This window comes from Phascolarctos cinereus, unplaced genomic scaffold (assembly GCF_003287225.1).
Source record: "Phascolarctos cinereus isolate Bilbo 61053 unplaced genomic scaffold, phaCin_HiC Scaffold_726;HRSCAF=1367, whole genome shotgun sequence".
Taxonomy (NCBI): Eukaryota; Metazoa; Chordata; class Mammalia; order Diprotodontia; family Phascolarctidae; genus Phascolarctos; species Phascolarctos cinereus.
Window position 1 is genome coordinate 111213641 of NW_027556098.1, and position 11541 is coordinate 111225181.

Sequence of the window (11541 nt, forward strand, 5' to 3'; positions counted from 1 at the left end):
TTCAATTTGGCCAGTCTAGTAATAGATGTGGGCTCCTGGACTAGGAGAGAGCTTTGGGGGAAACTGTGCTTAGCATATAGTAGGTGTTCAATAAATGCTTGAAATGCAGGAAAACTAACTCTAAATGAATGCTCTGCATATGATCCTTTAAAGATAGTTGGGTTTAACTATAAAAGCAGTGAATTAGACAATTGATAGAGTTGACCGCCTTCTGCTTGTGAATACTCTCTCCTCTCCAGGTTTTCATGACACTGATCTCTTCAGTTTTTCTCTTTACTTATCTGAGTGCTCCTTAATTTCCTTTGCTGAATCTTCATCCATGTCACATACGCAGTCCCACATGTTGTATCCACAGTTAGTGGACATCCCCAAGCCTCTGTGACCTTGAGCAAGTCACAATCTATCTGGACCTCAGTTCCTTTTTCTATAAAATGGGGATACCAGCCCTATTTTAAAAGCATTACATGAAAGAATCAAATGTGAAAGTGCTTTAAAAAAATACAAATGCGAAAAGTACTACAGAAGGAAAAGATAATATCAATATCCTATTTTATATGAGGAATCACACTCTTACTTTTAAGAAAGAATTTCAAGGGGGCAAGTAGGTGGTGCAGTGGATAGAGCACCAGCCCTGAAGTCAGGAGGACCTGAGTTCAAATGTGGCCTCAGGCCAAACACTTGACACTTACTAGCTGTGTGACACTGGGCAAGTCACTTAATCCCAATTGAAGAAAGAAAGAAAGAAAGAAAGAAAGAAAGAAAGAAAGAAAGAAAGAAAGAAAGAAAGAAAGAAAGAAAGAAAGAAAGAAAGAATTTCAGTTAGTGTCTTAAATTTTCACGAAGAAACTACAGAATATTTCTCAGCAGTGATCTCCAGAGACACAGAGTCAAAACCTAAAAATAATATGATAATAAGATTGTGTTTCCTCATCACTGGAAGTATTCAAATAAAGAGTGGACAACCACTTGTCCTGGTTAGAGGAGACTTAATGTTTTGATCAAGGTTTGAATTAGATGACCTGTGACCCTGACATTAGAAATCTATATAAAATTCCTTTTCTGGGCTTCTCTGTAGCCCTGGATGAGGATCCTTCTGGGTTACACTAGGATCCAGGTGATAAAGCCAGAGGAAAGAAGTGTGTTAAGAGATGTATGACTGAAATCAGAGGTAACCTCATAGATAGATAGTGAAGAATAAGAGTTCTGAACTTTTAAGTTGCATTGGTGGCAGAAGACAGCACTGATTCTTTCTTCATAAATGGCCTAACCTCTTGAATCTGGTGATCAGCTCAATTGCAGTCTGGAAGAACAACATTCATTTATGGCATTGTGCATATAACCACGGACTCGTCACAGTTATCTTAACCTCATTGAACTGAACAAAGGTTATATCACGAACTCAACTCTCTGTCTTGCAGCTGGCAAAATCTCCTGTAAAATTTTGAAAAAGGAGATAGTGCCTGCCCAAGAGAAAGACATGGGGAGACATAGAAACACCTGATCTCCAGATATTCCACACCTAGACCTTTGGAACTTGTTAGCAAAGATTATGGAGGGGAAAGAGTGAGCAAACTACAGGAACAAAGTTTATGAGGTCTTGTTAAAAAGAAAGGGAGAAAGGACAAAGAATCCCGATTTATAGCTAAAGACTGAGATGGCAGGACTGTTGAAGTTTACAAATATAGGAGTCTACAAGTGGAACATGAAGAGGTAAACAGGAAAGATAAATCATAAGAGACTTATTAAGATTGAACTGTTTACATTCCTGCATGGAAAGATGATATTTGTAACTCATGAGAACTTTGTCAGTATTAGGGTAGTTGAAGGAAAAAAATTGTATGTATGTATATATAGATAGACAGATAGAGGGCACAGGGTGAATTGAAGATTAAGGGGTCATATCTGGAGAATAAAATTAAGGGATGAGAGAGGATGATAACTCAGAGAAGAAAGGGAGAGGTAGAATGGGGTAAATTATCTCACAAAAAAAAAACCAGAAAAGTCTGTCACAGTGGAGGGGAAACAGGGGAAGGTGAGAGGGAATGAGTGAATCTTATTCTCATAGGATTTGGCTTAAGGAGAGAATAACATACACATTCAATTGGGTATGGAAATCTGTCTTACCCTACAGGAAAATAGGGGGAGAAGGGGACAAGAGAGCAGGGGGATGATAGAGAGGAGGGCAGATTGGGAAAGGGGCTAATCAGAAGCAAATACTTCTGAGGAGGGACAGGGTCAAAAGAAAGAATAGAATAAATGGGAGGTCAGGATAGGATTAAGGGAAATAGAGTTAGTTTTTCACATGTCTACTAAGGAAGTGTTTTGCATAACTGCACATGTACAACCTATATTGAATTGCTTGCCTTTTCAGTAAGGGTGGGTGGGGAGGGAGGAAGGGAGAAAATTTGGAACTCAAAGTTTTAAAAACACATGTTTTAAAAAAAATGTTTTCACATGCAACTGGGAAATAAGAAATACAGGAAATGGGGTACAGAAGTCTATCCTGTTCTACAGGAAAATGGAAGGGGAAGGGGATAAGAGAAGGGAGGTGGGAGAGATAAAGAGAAGGCAGACCAGGGGAAGGGGTATTCAGAATGCATGCCATCTTGGGGTGGAGGGAGGGGTGAGAAATTTGGAACTCAAAAACTTGTGGAAGTGAATATTGAAAACTAAAAATAAATAAATTTATACTAAAAAAATATATAGGAGTCTAGAAAAGAAATGACCATGAAAAATATCTAACTATTCTGAAAGGCGTTTACTCATCATTATAACCATTACCATGTTTCCCAGATTTCGAAAGCTTCAGTTCTTGTCATGGCATGATCTAAAAAGATGGTATTTCCACTTTACGCTTAACAAATTCTATTCTTTATTGACCACAAAAGCTATTAATTCTACTCATCCACCTCCCTTTTTGATAAGCATATGCCAGAAAGGCTGTTGGCACATACCTCCAAATAAGCATGCTTTAATCCAGGCTTTTACGATTCAGTGCAATGACAAATTTAGCAAACATTAAGCCTTACCATGTCCTTAGCACTGTTTCAGATCCTGAGGAGAGACAAAATTTATTTAAGAAACATTCTCTGCTCTCATGAAACTATCTAGTAAGTAATTTTTCTAGTAAGGAAATGTCAACTTTAGCAATAAGAGAAGAAAAAGAAATTGAAGATATTAGAATAGACAAAGAAGAAACAAAGGTATCACTCTTTGCAGATGATATAATGATATACTTAGAGAATCCTAGAGAATCAAGTAAAAAACTACTTGAAATAATAAACAATTTTAGCAAAGTTCCAGGCTATAAAATAAACCCACATAAATCATCAGCATTTCTGTATATTACCAACGAAGCCTAATAGCAAGAGATAGAAAGAGAAATTTCATTTAAAGTTACTGTAGACATTATAATTATTTAGGAGTCTACCTCCCAAAACAAACCCAGGAACTATATGAACAAAATTACAAAACACTTTCCACACAAATAAAGTCAGATCTAAATAATTGGAAAAACATCAGTTGCTCATGGGTAGGCCGAGCTAAGATAATAAAAATGACAATTCTCCCTAAGCTAATTTACTTATTCAGTGCCATAACCAACCAAACTACCAAAAAATTATTTTATAGAGTTAGAAAAAATAATAACAAGATTCATTTGGAATAACAAAAAGTCCAGAATCTCAAGGGAACTAATGAAAAGAAATGCAGGGGAAGGTGGTCTAGCCATTCCAGCTCTTAAATTGTATTATAAAGCAGCAATCATCAAAACTGCTTGGTACTGGGGAGCCACGATGGCAGAGTAAAAAAGTAGTCGCTCTCACTCTCCCCTATCAATGTCTAAAAACCCAGAAAACATCACCCCAGAAAAAAAAAATCCTGGAACAGGTGAACTAGAAGAAAGACAGGGAACAGCAGTGCGGCAGCCCAGCAAATGGGTCTCCCAGTGTCTCAGCAAAAATAAGGGAAGCAGCACTACAAAGGGCCCCAGGCGGATAAGCACCCTGCAGCATTCATCTGAAAGGAGCTGAAGAAAGCAACCTAGAGTCTTCCTAAAGTTCCAGCCTTGCTTATTCCAACCCAACACCAGGTAAGCTGTCAGAATCCTATGGCCTCCAACTGTCAACCAGGAGGAGATCCTGAAGCCCAGGTGGTAGAGCAGGCAAACACCAACACCTGGACCTCTGAGTGCCTCAGTGAGGGCAGGGGAACTGGAAACCAGCTCAGAAAACCACCAGGTGCCTTGGCACTCTACCACAAAGGAATCTCCCAGTGCATTAGCAGAAACGAGGGAGGCAGCATTGCAAGGGGCCCCAGGCAGATAAACACCCTGCAGCACCCATCTAAAAGGAGCTGAAGAAAGCTAAAGGAAAGGAAAAGCAGGCAACCTAGAATTGCCTGAAAGTTCCAGCCTTGCTGATTCCAGCCCAACACAAGGTAAGCTGCCAGAAACCTACAGCCTCCAATTGCCAACATAAGAGGCCCCAGCACACAAAGCCAGTGACCAAGACCTAGGCTCCCAACACAAGAAGCTTGGGTCAGTGCCCTCTGTTCCCCAGCAGGAGAGCTCAATCTCTTTAAAGGCCAGGGAATAAAGAAACTATGAGTAAAAAGAAATGTACCATAGATTCCTATTATGAGAAGAGTGAAGATCAAGACAGAAATTCTGAAGAGGACAACATTGTCAACAAACCCACATCTGCAACATCAAAAGGGAATATGAACTGGTCTGAAGCCCAAAAAGCCTTCTTAGAAGAGCTCAAGAAGGATTTTAAAAGTCTAATGAGAGAGGTAGAAGAGTCCTAAAAAACACAATTGGCAAACTGGAAAAAAAGTACACTGAAGAAAATACAATTGGCCAACTGAAGAAGGAAGTACAAAAACTAACAGAAGAAAACAATCTGTTAAAAACTAGAATTGGACAAATGGAAACTAATGACTCTATGAGAGAGCAAGAATCAGTCAAACAGAAACAAAAAAATGAAAAAATAGATGAAAACATAAAATACCTCATCGGTAAAACAACTGACCTGGAAAATCAATTCAGGAGATTGGACTACCTGAAAGTCATGATAAAAAAGGAGCCTGGACAGTATCTTTCAGCAAATCATGAAGGAAAACTGCCCAGAAGTCCTAGAACCAGGAGGTAAAATAACCATAGAAAGAATACACCGGTCACCACCTGAAAGAGATCCCAAATTGACAATGCCAAGGAATATAATAGCAAAATTCCAGAATTACCAGATGAAAGAGAAGGTGCTGCAAGCAGCCAGAAAGAAACAATTTAAATATCATGGAACCACAGTCAAGATTACACAGGACCTTGCAGCTTCTACATTAAAAGACCACAGGGCATGGAACATGATATTCCATAAGGCAAAGGAGCTTGGATTACAGCCAAGGATCAACTACCCTGCAAAAAGGAGGATGATTTTTCAAGGAAGGAGGTGGATACTCAATGAAATAGGAGACTTCCAAACTTTCCTCATAAAAATACCAGAGCTCAACAAAAAATTTGATCTTCAAGTACAAGATTCAAGAAAGACGTAAGGGGCAGCCAGGTGGCACAGTGGATAGAGCACCAGCCCTGAAGTCAGGAGGACCTGAGTTCAAATCCAGCCTCAGACCAAAAACACTTGACACTTACTAGCTGTGTGACCCTGGGCAAGTCACTTAACCCCAACTGCCTAAAAAAAATTTTTTTTAAAGACATAAAAAGGTAAATGGGACAGAAAGATACAAAATGTTGTTAATAAGGGCAGACTGTTTAAACCCCTACAAGGGAAGATGACACTTGCAACTCTTGAGAACTGTATTGTTATTACACCATGTTAAAGCAGTATGCATAAAGGGAATGGATATTAGTTGACTGGATGTAATGATAAAAAAAATCTAATCAAGTGGGTTAAATGGATCCAAGAAAGTGGATTAGTCTGATCTTAGAAAATGTACTGAGAAAGGAGGAGGCAGACAAGGGTAAATTACATTACAGGAAAAGAAAGAAAATCCTATTACAGCAGAGGGAAAGAAGGGAGGGGTGTGAGCATTGTTTGAACCTTACTCTCATCAGATTTGGCTCAAGAAGGGAATAACATAATCAGTTAGGTATAGAAATCTAACTTGCCCTATAGGCAGTAGGAGGGAAAAGGGGAAAGAAAAGGGGGGGGGATAGAAGGGAGGGAAGAAGCAGTAAAGGCAAAGGGGAAGAAAAGGGAAAGGGATAATAGAAGGGAAGAGAGACTGAAGGAGGCAGTGGTCAAAAGCAAAACACTAGTGAGGGGGGGAAAGGAGAAAGGAGAAAGAAAAGAATGAACGGGGGGGAAAGGGTAGAGAAAAAGACAGATAGTAATCATAACTGTGAAAGTTGAATCACTATCTTTTTTTTTTCTCTTCTGTTGAGTTTTGTTTCCTCTTTCTGATGGTTCCTCCTGTTGGTTTTAATTTTTACTTACAATTTCACTAATGTGAAAATACGTTTAATAGGAGTATAAATGTGTAGCCTATATCAGATTGTGCGCCGTCTTGGGGAAGGTGGTGGGGAGGAAGGGGGAGAAAAATTTTAAATTCAAAAGCATATGGAAGTGAATGTTGATAAATCAAAACAAATTAATAAAACTTTAAAAAAAACTGCTTGGTACTGACTAAGAAATAGTGGTGGATCAGTGGAATAGGTTAAGTACACAAGACACAGTAGTCAATGACTATAGTAATCTATTATTTGATAAACCCGAAGACCCAGCTTCTCAGATAAGAACTCACTCTTTGACAAAAACTGCTGGGAAAACTGGAAAAGATTATGGCAGAAACTAGGCATAGACCCAAATCTCACACCGTGTGTCAAAATAAAGTCAAAATGAGTTCATGATTTACATATAAAGGCTGATACTGTAAGCAAACTGGGAGAGCAAGGAATAGTTTACCTATCAGACTTGTGGAGAACAGAAGAATTCATGACCAAACAGGAGGCAGAGAACATTATGAAATGCAAAATGGATAATTTAGATTACATTAAATTGAAAAGTTTTTGCATAAAGCCAATGCAACTGAGATTATAAGGAAAGCAGGAAATTGGGAAAGAATTTTTACAACCAGTGTCTCTGATAAGGGCCTCATTTCTAAAATATACAGAGAATTAAGTCAAATTTATAAGAATGTAAGTCATTCCCCAACTGATAAATGGTGAAAGGATAGGAATAGGCAGTTCTCAGATGAAGAAATTAAAGCCATCTATAGGCATATGAAAAATGTTCTAACTCACTATTGATTAGAGAAATACAAATCAAAATAACTCTGAGGTACCATATCACATCTATCAGATTGGCCAACATGACAAAACAGGAAAATGATAAATGTTGCAGAAGATGTGGGAGAATTGGAACACTAATGCATTGTTGGTGGAGTTGTCAAATGACCCAAGTATTTTGGAGAGCAATTTGTAATTATGTCCAAAGGGCTACAAAAATGTGCATACCCTTTGATCCAGCAATAGCACTTTTAGGGCTATATCCCAAAGAGATCAAACAAATGGGAAAAGGACCCACATGGACAAAAATATTCATAGCAGCTCTTTTTGTGGTGGCAAAGAATTGGAAATTGAGAGGATGCCCATCAATTGGGGAGTGGCTGAACAAGTTGTGGTATATGAATGTAATGAAATACTACTGTCATATAAGAAATGATGAACAGGCAGACTTCAGAAAAACCTGGAAAGACTTGTATGGTCTGATGCTGAGTGAAGTGAGCAGAACCAAGAGAATGTTGTACACAATAACAGCCACGTTGTGTGATGACTAATATTGATAAACTTAACCCTTCTGAGCAATACAAGGATCTAAGACGTCTCCAAAGGCCTCTTGATGGAAAATGCTGTCCACATCCAAAGAAAGAACTATAGCGTTTGAATGCAGATAGAAGTATACTATTTGCTATTTTTTTTCTTCTGTTGTTTTGTTTCCTCTTTCTGGTGGTTCCTCCTACTGGTTCTAATTCTTCCTTACAACATCACTAATGTGAAAAGATGTTTAATAGGAATGTATATGTATAGCCTATATCAGATTACATGCTGTCTTGGGAAGGGAGGGGAAGAAAAATTTAAAACTCAAAAGCATATGGAAGTAATTGTTGATAAATCAAAATAAATTAATTTTAAAAAACTGTCTAGTAAAGGGGAATGCAATATCCACTAATGACTGCAATGCAAGATAAGTAGTAATAGATGTCATTTATATGCCCTTTTTAAAGGTCTGCACTTAGTTCGCTTTGCATCAATTTATGTATTTCCATGCTTCTCTGTATCCATTATACTATCACTTCTTGCAGCACAGTAATAGATGATTATAATCTTCTACCACAATTTGTTTAGCCATTCCCTATTTGATGAGCATCTACTTTGTTTCCAATGTGCAAGGAAGGACACTGAGGCACTCTAAGCATTTTCAATTTATTAAGGATTTGGGGGGGGGTCCCTATTGAATTGGGTCCAATATCTTCTTCATGCTCAGGGACCACTCCCCTTGGGTGCCAGCTACCTTTATAAACAATGAGGCAGTACAATTTCATGATTGGTTAACACTAGAAGCAAGGAAAACCCTATGATTGGTTGAGGGGCATGTCCATCAATCATAATCACTTTGTCAGCAGGCTTTTGAGTCATTAACTACAGGTTTTTCCCAGTAAAAGTATTCCACCTGCCACCTCAGCAGGGGTTTTCATAGGAACTCAAACATCCTGTGTTTTGGTGAGCTGTATCCTAGGTTATGAGGAAGTGGTGGGGGGAGGGAAAGGTCACAATGGAGCAATGACAGTGATTCATAGGGGTGAAGGGAATTGATGCTGCAATCAGCAAGCTTCAAGGACAAATGTAATGTGATTTTCTATAACAGACAATTACATGATTTTTATCCTATGATCCACAATGATACCATTAATGCATTGTATCAATATCATTAATACATACGAAGTTATTTGGTCCTGACATATATGACACTCATCCATACATAACTAACTTAATCTTAATCCTATTCTGTTTAATTCACTAATACAATCACTGATACCCATGAAATCACAATAAACTGAGTAAATGCTGATTCATTTAAGTAGGGGAGTATCGAAATTGTCACAGTAGAAAAGGTCTCTTGTAGAAAGTTAGATTTGAGCTGAGTCTTGAAGGAACCCAAAAAAGCCAAGAGGTATAGGAAAAGAGGAAGAGCATTTAGGCATGGCAGGATAGCCAATGAAAAGACACCAGAGGTGGACTGTCCTGTATGACAAACAGCAAAAAGGAAGGTGTGACTGGATCCATAGAATAAACAAAAGAGTAAAGTATGAAAAAGATGTAAAGGTGGAAAGGGGCCAGATCGTGAAGGGCTTTAAAAGCCAAACGGGAGTTTGTATTTGATCGGAGAGGGAATGGAGAGCCCCTAGAGATTACTGATCGTGATGGGGGTTGCGGGGAGAGGTTGAGATAGTCGGACCTGTGCTTCAGGAAGATCACTTTGGCAGTTCTTTGGAAGATGGGCTGGAGTGAGGAGTGATTTGAGGCAGAGAGACCAATCAGAAGGTTAATGTGATAATCCAAGTGTGAGATGATGAAAGCCTGCATTAACATGATGGTAGTATCAGAGAAGAGAAGGGAGGGCATATGAGAAATGTGAAGGTAGAACTGACAAGAACGTTCATCAGACTGGCTATGAGGAATAAATGCAAGTGAGGAATCAAGGAGCTGCTTAGGTTGTGAGCCTGAGTGACTGGGAGGATGGTGGTGCCCTCAGCAATAATAGGGAAGTTCAGAGGAGGGGAGCATTTGGGGGGAGGGCGGAAGGAAAACGAGTTCTGCTTTGCACAAGTTGAGTTTGAACTGTCTATGGGATATCTAATTCAATAGGCCCATTAGGGCTTAATGCATATGTGAGCCTAGAGATCAGAAGAGATCTAATAGTCATTTCCATAAAGAAGATCATTGAATCTATGGGAGCTGATGAGGTCACAAAGTGACATAGAACAGAGAGGAGGAGAAGAAAAGAGGCTCAAGACAAAGCCTTGATAGGGAGTTCTTTCCTAGGTAATTTACGTTTTCTGGTTGAGTGAACCCTCGGTAATAAATCATTATTAAGTAAATTCTTCCAATGAAATATTCCTATAAAATCCATGTGGTTTCTTAATCAAGGCTTATTTTCTTTTTTTACAATGAAAGTTAGATGCCTTTGGTGAGTAATGCTGAGTGTCCTGCCATTTTTCTTGCTATCTTTTCAATATCAGAATCAATTCTGGGGCATGAATGTAGCTTCTATCCAATGTTTTTATGCAAACAGTTCCCTACTATGCCACATGTAGCTTGTCCAAGATAACACAGATGTATAGCTTAGGAAATAGCATCACAATTTCTCCATAAAAAGCATCCTTTGGAATAGGCAGCCCATATTGATCAGACATGGATTACTTGAGTTCCCAAAGTAGTTTCTTCTGTACTCAACTCAAGACAAGCTTGTTGGGACCGTGCATCTTAAATATTCGGAAGAGATTGACCTAAGTCTTCTAACATCAAAACTCACAGTCAAGGTAGTGCCTCCAAACCTGGGATCTGTAGTGTCAGATAGCTGAGAGCAGAGGTCTTCATCCATGTTGTGTGTGTCATAGCCCGCTTTGGCAGTCTGGCAAAGCCTACGGACCCTTTCTCAGAATAGTACTCTTGAAATGCATAAAATAAAATACACAGAAACTAAAGGTGCAATTTTTTATTTTCTTTTTTTTATTAATTTATTTTTAGTTTTCAACACTCATTTCCACAAGCTTTTGAGTTTCAAATTTTTCTCCCCCTCCCTCCCCAAGACAGTGTGCAATCTGACACAGGCCCTATGTATACGTTCCCATTAAACACATTTTCACATTGGTCATGTTGTAAGGATGAATTAGAACCAATAGGAGGAACCACAAGAAAGAGGAAACAAAACAAAACAGAAGAAAGAAAAGATCAAATATTATGCTTCCATCTGCATTCAAATTCCATAGTTCTTTCTCTGGATGTGGATAGCATTTTCTATCATGAGACTTTTGGAGATGTCTTAGATCCTTGCATTAGTCCTCACACAATGCGGCTATTACTGTGTACAACATTTTCCTGGTTCTGCTCACCTCACTCAGCTTCAGTCCATACAAGTCTTTCCAGGTTTTTCTGGTTCACCTGCTTATCATTTCTTATAACACAATAGTATTCCATTACATTCATATACCACAGCTTGTTCAGCCGTTCCCCAATTGGTGGGCGTCCCCTCAATTTCCAATTCTTTGCCACCACAGAAAGAGCTGCTATGAATATTTTTGTACACGTGGGTCCTTTTCCCATTTGTATGATCTCTTTGGGACACAGCCCTGGAAGTGCTGTTGCTGGGTCAAATGGTAGGTGTAATTATTTTCTGTCCAAGTTCATGGTTATCTATCCATGGATGTCTTGGGAGTCCATGGATCCCAGGATAGAAATCACTGGTTTGGAAAAATTATCATTCTATCTTGTCCTTCCAGGCTTTCAGACATACTATAAGCACT